The sequence below is a fragment of the Meriones unguiculatus genome, chromosome 1 (assembly GCF_030254825.1).
Source record: "Meriones unguiculatus strain TT.TT164.6M chromosome 1, Bangor_MerUng_6.1, whole genome shotgun sequence".
Taxonomy (NCBI): domain Eukaryota; kingdom Metazoa; phylum Chordata; class Mammalia; order Rodentia; family Muridae; genus Meriones; species Meriones unguiculatus.
This window is the reverse complement of record NC_083349.1, coordinates 95,183,734-95,190,381: the sequence shown is the minus strand read 5'-3', so window position 1 is coordinate 95,190,381 and position 6,648 is coordinate 95,183,734. Positions and strand designations below refer to the sequence as shown.

Below are 6,648 nucleotides of genomic sequence, written 5' to 3'. Positions count from 1 at the left end.
GAACAAATGAGCCCAGCCCCGCATGGTGGTTAGTCACTCACTCATTCCAAATGCATTTATCAAACGTCTCTGACAAGGCTCTCGGTTCTTGCTGCTGTGTAAGAAGCCACTCCTAAACCTAATGGCTTAAAACAACAAGGCTTTATTTGCTTATGATTTTATAGGTCAATAATCTGGGAAGGGCTCATCTTGTTGCTTATTCTGTTTCAAGTACCTTCAAGGAGTCACCCATTCCGCTGAGTTAGCTTGAAAGGCCCACAAAGGCCATGCCAAATTATCTAGTGCCCACATTACATACCGGATGATCACTCATGAATCCACACCTCGGTCTTTTCAGGTCGACGACTGTCTTCCCAGAAAAGGTTCCAGGAGGACAGGCATGAGCAGAGGCAGTGCAATTCTCAGCCACAGTTTGCTGACGTCACCATACTAAAAGCAGGTCACATGCTCACAATCATGGAAGAACAGAACTATACAAGACATTTGTATAAAAGGGTCTGGTTCACTGGGGACCCCAATAGAGCTATCCACCCCAAGATACAAAGCAGTCTATCCTTCCTCCTGTCACCCAAGGATCCTGGGTCCTACTGAATGGCAATATCACTCATACGAATCCTGGCATGTTCCGATAGGGTCTAGCTGTGTAAAAGCAGATTGTAATATGAAGACAAAGCATTCATAACTTATTTCTTTTTTATGCACATGCCTAATTGTTTTTTTTTTTAAAATACTAATTTAACTTAATTTTGAGACAGATTCTTTTTTTTTGTTGTTTGTTTTGTTTTGTTTTTTGGGGGGTTGTTTGTTTGCTTTTCCAAATAAGTTTCTCTGTGTAGCTCTGGCTGTCCTGGAACTCATACTGTAGACCAGGCTGAACTTGAACTCAGAGATCGGTCTGCCCCTGCCGCCCAAGAGTGCTGGGATCAAAAGCATGCACCACCATAGCCAGCTTAATTTAACTTTTTTTATTATTGTTGCTTCTAGGCCCATGTGTGGTGGCTCATGCATGTCACATGTGTTGAGGTCAGAGGGACATCAGTCCTCTAAATTCAGTCCCTGGAACCCATATACAGGCAGCACTAGAACTGTTTTCCCTCTCTGAGCTGACTCACTAGCCTTCAGAATAATTCTCCAAAGGAAAATGTTGCTACTTGAGTGTGCTTGTGGGAGAATACCTACAGATTAAATGTTCTGGATCCTGTTTAAAAAAAAAAAAAAGCTGGTTGTGGTGCCGCACACCTTTATTCCAGCACTCGGGGAGGCAGAGGCAGGCAGATCTCTGTGAGTTCAAGGGCGGCCTGGTCTACAGAGTGAGTTCCAGGGCAGCCTGGACCTTGTATTGGAAAAAAAATATAACAAAAGAGGAAATGGGATTGTGCTTCCTGGTGGGAGGAGGCAGAAGGGAGAGGAAGTTCAGGAGGCAAGAGGCACAGATTCCCAGTAACTTCCTCATAGCTTCCTCCTTAAGGCAGCTCATCCTGTCTACGCCTGCCCTTCAGGGCAAACCCAGCTCTGCCCTGCCCACAGTTTTCTCCTTCCACACCTCGCTCTCCCTCACTGTCAGAAACGGAGGCTCTGGCCTGCCTAGTGTGGTACACTGCCGGAGGCCCCACCTCCCAGTCTTGGGGACCCCTCAGGTTGCTAAGGGAGAATGGAGGAGTAAGACCATGCTCTCCACTCTGCCAGAGTTGTAGCTTGAAAGGCCAGGCTTAGCTCAGAGCCCACTGCAGCAGGCTGGCTGGTGGGGGCAGGCTTTAGGCCACCCCCTGCTCTCCTCCACAGTTCAGCATGGACTTTACTGGCTTCAGTCCTTCCTCAGCCTCTAGGCTTCCCTCTCAAGTAGGCCTCTTAGCATGGGATCCACAGCTGCCCCTCCTCCTCACAGCTCTGAGAAGAGAATGCAGAGCTCCATGAATGTGGATCAGGGTGCGTGGGGTGTGTGTGTGTGTGTGTGTGTGTGTGTGTGTGTGTGTGTGTCTAAGTGTATGTATGCATGAGCATGTATATGTTGAGTGTGTATGAGTGTATGTGTGAGGGTGTGTTTGTTTATATGTATGTGGGTGTATTCTCACAAGCCTTTAACTGAGAGTCCACACTTCCTCTCTGTGAGTAGGAAAGCTCTACAATAGGAACAGACTCAAGAGGCTCTGCCACCAGACGCTATCAGATATCATTTAGATCACTTTATACTTGTGGCAGATCTTTTGAAAAGCTTATACATCGGGCCAGGTATGGTGATACACAGGAGGCAGAGGCAGGCGAATCTTTGTGAGGTCAAGGCCAGCCTGGTCTACAGAGTGAGTTCCAGGACAGCCAGGGCTACACATAGAAACCCTACCACAAAAAGCAAAAAACAAAAACAAAGAAAGAAAGAAAGAAGAGAAAGTCAAAACAAACAACAGAAGCTTACACATCACCCCTGGGAGACAACCAGTAGTTAGGTGCTGCTGAAGGACATGGTGGGGGGGATGGCTGGACAGGTAATGGTGCCTGCTGCCCGCCCGGCAGCCTGACAGCCCAAGTTGGAGCCTTATAGTCTTCCTAAGGGGTGGATGTGGGGGCTCAGCCCTGAGGTCTCAGCACTCCTCTGATGAGAAGGGAGGGGAGATAGGGCAGTTTATGGGCCCTGAAGAATAAGGAGCAGCCGCTGAAACAAGAGGCCCTGAGCAACAAGGGGGATGGAGGGTGAGCACTGACTCCCAGAGTTATCCTCTGGCCAGCAGGATCGCTCTCCTGGTAAAACTGCCTGCCACCAAGCCCGCTGACCTGAGTTTACATCCTGGGACCCATATGATAGAAGGAAAGAGCCAAGTCCCTCAAGTGGTCCACAGTACACACACTCACACACAAAAACATTCACACACACATGCACACACACTCACACATACAAATATACACTCACACAAACACCACACACTCACACACACAAATATACACTCACACAAACACCACACACATTCATGTATGCACATGCACACACGCTGGAACTCCGGCAACACATTCACACATATCAAAGCACATATACATACACACTCACACACACACACTAAATTAAAAATAAATAGGTAAGTAAATTGTAAAGTATTAATCAAGAAGCACCTCAGGGGACGGGGGCTGGAGAGGTGGCTCAGCAGGTAAGAGTACTAGCTGCTCTCGCAGAGGACAAGGCTCACTGCCCGGCACCCAAACAGCAGCTCACAAACACCTGTCAGGCCAATGCCAGGGCATTCTATGCCTTCTAGACTCCACAGGCACTGCACACACGTAGTACGTAAGCACGCACCCAGGCAAACACCCTTACGCGTAGAGTAAAAGCAAAGATGAAAGCCTCCTTAGAAGAACGGCTGCGCTATTCTCACAGAGCTGGCTCCCTGCTGGGAGGGCTGTACTTTGTTGCCGTGTGACTTTCACAGTCCTGGCTTACTCGGAGAAGGACCCACAGCTTTGCCCCAGATCCCGTAGGGTCCCGAGTACACGGAGGTCAAGTTCTAGCTTCTTACGTTCAGCATGAATTGCCGCACCCCTCTAAAAGCGTCCCCTGCTAGCTTTGCATCTCTGGCGTTCTCTTGAGGAAGGACAGGCCTTGAGACGGGACACTGCCTCGGAACAGACGCGCATTCGCTTCACCACAGTCGTGCGTCTTAGTACTTGCGAACCAGGCCGGTCTGCTTCCAGAGCCTCTTGGGGCTACCCTGACCACTGCATGGCTTCGTGGAGCTAAGATTAGGAACCTCACCAACAGGCAGACGTGGGGTGCCTTGGTGTGAGCACACCCGACCTGAGCCCCAGAAGACATTCTCAGCAGGTACAGATCGACTGGGGGTGATCTGGGTTGGCTGCCTCTGTCTGTCCACTTCTCCATCAGCCCTGTCTCACTTAGGTGTGGGGGAGAGGAGGTGAGGAAGTTTGCCTGGACTAAGCAGAAACAAAGCATGGAGCAGATAATAAATAACTTTTAATACAAATATCTCCCATGTAATATTCAAGGCAAAGCTGTACTGAAAAATAAAAAATAAAAAAGCATGTGGTGTCTGTCAGAAGCCTGTTCCTCGGAGGCTGCACCAGGGGACAGCCCCACTGAGGCAGGCAAGCACAGAGAATGATTTAGAACAGCTAAACTCAAAAATATTAACAATACCAAGTGCTGACAAGGACATTGAGTGACCAGAACAAACGCACGTACAGTTTTCACTGGGTGTAAGAACGCACAGTGTGTAGATGCTTAAAAAAGGAAGACAGCTGCTTTTTCGTAAACTAAATTCCAGTCAGGTGCAGAAAAACATGCCTCTGACCCCAGCAGAGTTCGAGGCTAGCCTGGACTGCAGAGTGATTTTTATGACAGCCAGGGCTGTACAGAGAAACCCCGTCTTGAAAAGCACAAAACAACAACAAAAAACTAAAACAGAAGAAAAGGATGCTTGGAAAGCCAGCACAGCCTCTAAGTCCAGTGGTCCTTGGGTGGACAGGCCTGTGTGGCCTTCATGTACTCCACCAGAGGAATTCATTCCCCTGAAATGACCACAAGACCTAGAAGGACTCTGTCAGAAAGGGCCCAATAGCCAGGTGCCTCAGCCACACACATGGCACATGCAAAGACATCCTCACTGAGGGAGAAAAAAGCCATCATATTTTTAGAGGCAGACACCATGAAGGGCGAGATCTGGGCTGACACATACAGCCCACACGAACACCCACAATGAGGTCCCCACAGCCCCTGCCACAGCTCCCACACACATACATACCATACACACACAGACAACTATGCTAAAACTTCCAGTCCCTTCCCTCCAACCCTTCCAACAACCTGGAGCCTAGGAAGTGTCATTAAACCCATTTATAGATAAGCAAGCCAAGGCTTAGGGGGGGAATTAAAGTTCTTGTTTCCTGCATATTGCAGTATCTGGCTCTCAGGCTCACTCCAGAACATACCCTGACCCACAATGCCATAGGATAAGAGCCAAGGATACAGGGCCTATTCCCATGCCTCACATACATGTATACTCCTGGCCCTCAGGAGATGGTGAACAGCTTAGCAATGGAGAACGTGAGACAGTGAGTTGTCAACGGAGCTGGCTTCCTGTTCTCTTCAAAGACCTATATCCTTTGCCTAGTCAGCTTTGGACTTGGAGGGCCCGCAGCGTGGACTTGGAGACCACCCTTTGACAGGCCAGGCAGGTGAGAATCCCCACAGGGAAGTGGCTTGAGATGGGGAGGGAGCCTCCCAACACCCTCACATCCCTGCCCCTCCTTTGGAGCTCCAGCCCTGAGGGAATGGGAGCCAGGCCCCCACAGAGTCCTCCACAGGACACAGCCACCTCCACTTGGGCATCAAGATCCCTGGATTGCACAAGCCTGCCTGGAATTGTGCGGAGGGGGGCTGTGTTGGGTGACTAGCCCCCAGCTAAAGGGGGCCGGCCGCTGCTGCTGCACGGTGGGGGGGGGGGGGGGCTGGCCAGCAGCTGTTGCAGGCTGAAGGCTTGCTCTGTCCCACCCACCCGGTCATTTCCCAGGAGGCATGGAAGCAGCTTTGACGTGCCTGTCAAAGCCTTCTTGTCTTGACAGCTGCTTCCCAGGAGGGCAGTTACGGCCACAGCCACCTCCCACATCTGGCTATGGGACTGGGAATAGGCGCCCCACCCATCAGCAGACAGACATGCTGGGGCACAGGGACAGTTGAGGACCTCAGCCGATGGGGACTGACGGGAGTCTCTCCATCCCCAGGTACTCTCTGCAACCAAGGGCGGCCATGCTACCACAAGGACTCTAATCCAGGTCTGGATCCTCCTCCCTGCCTCAGGCCCACCGCTGCTTGTACAAGCACCCTCAGACCAGAAAAGTGTTTCAGGGCACCCAGGACTATAAAGGACAAAGAAGGGGCAGTTGGAAGCCCTCGGGGGAGTGACCACTTCTGTGGGACCCACTGGCCTTGGTCACTATAATAAATACCAGATGGACTTTATTTCCATCAGCATTCGTAACCTGGGCACTGTTCTTCGTGCCTGGTGGGACGGTTGCCGCATCCCTGACATTTATCCCTAGGATGCCAGGAGCACCCCGGCTCCACCTCCACCCCTCTCATTACCAACAGACACTGCCAATATGTCCCAGATACAAAACCACACCCAGCTGAGTACCACTGATTTTAAAATTACTTTAGTCTCAGCACTTGTAAAGATGAGACAGGAGGACAGTAAGTTCAAGACTAGCCTGGGCTATGTAGTGAATGTAAGTCCAGCCTGGGCTATAAGTGATCCTGTCAAAAACAAAACGACATGTATGATCAGTCCTCTGGACCTTCCCAGAGGTCCAGGAAATGGGGCGGCATAAGCCTTCCGTCCCCTGGCCCATGCTTCTAAGGATGGTATAAAATATAACACATTCACAAGACAACACAGTATGTGTGGGAAAATCATTCAAGCCTAGAACGCTTCCTGGAAGAGGGGGGAAATTATTTGGCCAGATACAGGCAGCCTGGAAAGAAAACAGCATGGGGAAGTTTCAAGAGCAGTAAATGGTGTTCGTGGCGGGAATGAGTTTTCCAGCGTTCCCACAGGTCAGCTGGTAAAAGCTGTGGAGAGAGGGTCTGACAAGACACACCAAGGCAGGGCTGAAGATGGCCCTGGCGTCCGCAGATTTGATGAGGGGCAG

General features: G+C 50.4%; 1 long non-coding RNA gene across 1 annotated transcript; it reads left to right on the top strand.

Annotated features, from left to right (window-relative positions):
• The first annotated feature begins 3,398 nt into the window (after positions 1–3,398).
• Positions 3,399–6,324, top strand: LOC132648761 (uncharacterized). The gene is made up of 3 exons (XR_009587165.1): positions 3,399–3,805; positions 5,015–5,175; positions 5,722–6,324. It is a non-coding gene; the product is annotated as an uncharacterized LOC132648761 (long non-coding RNA).
• Positions 6,325–6,648: the final 324 nt, after the last annotated feature.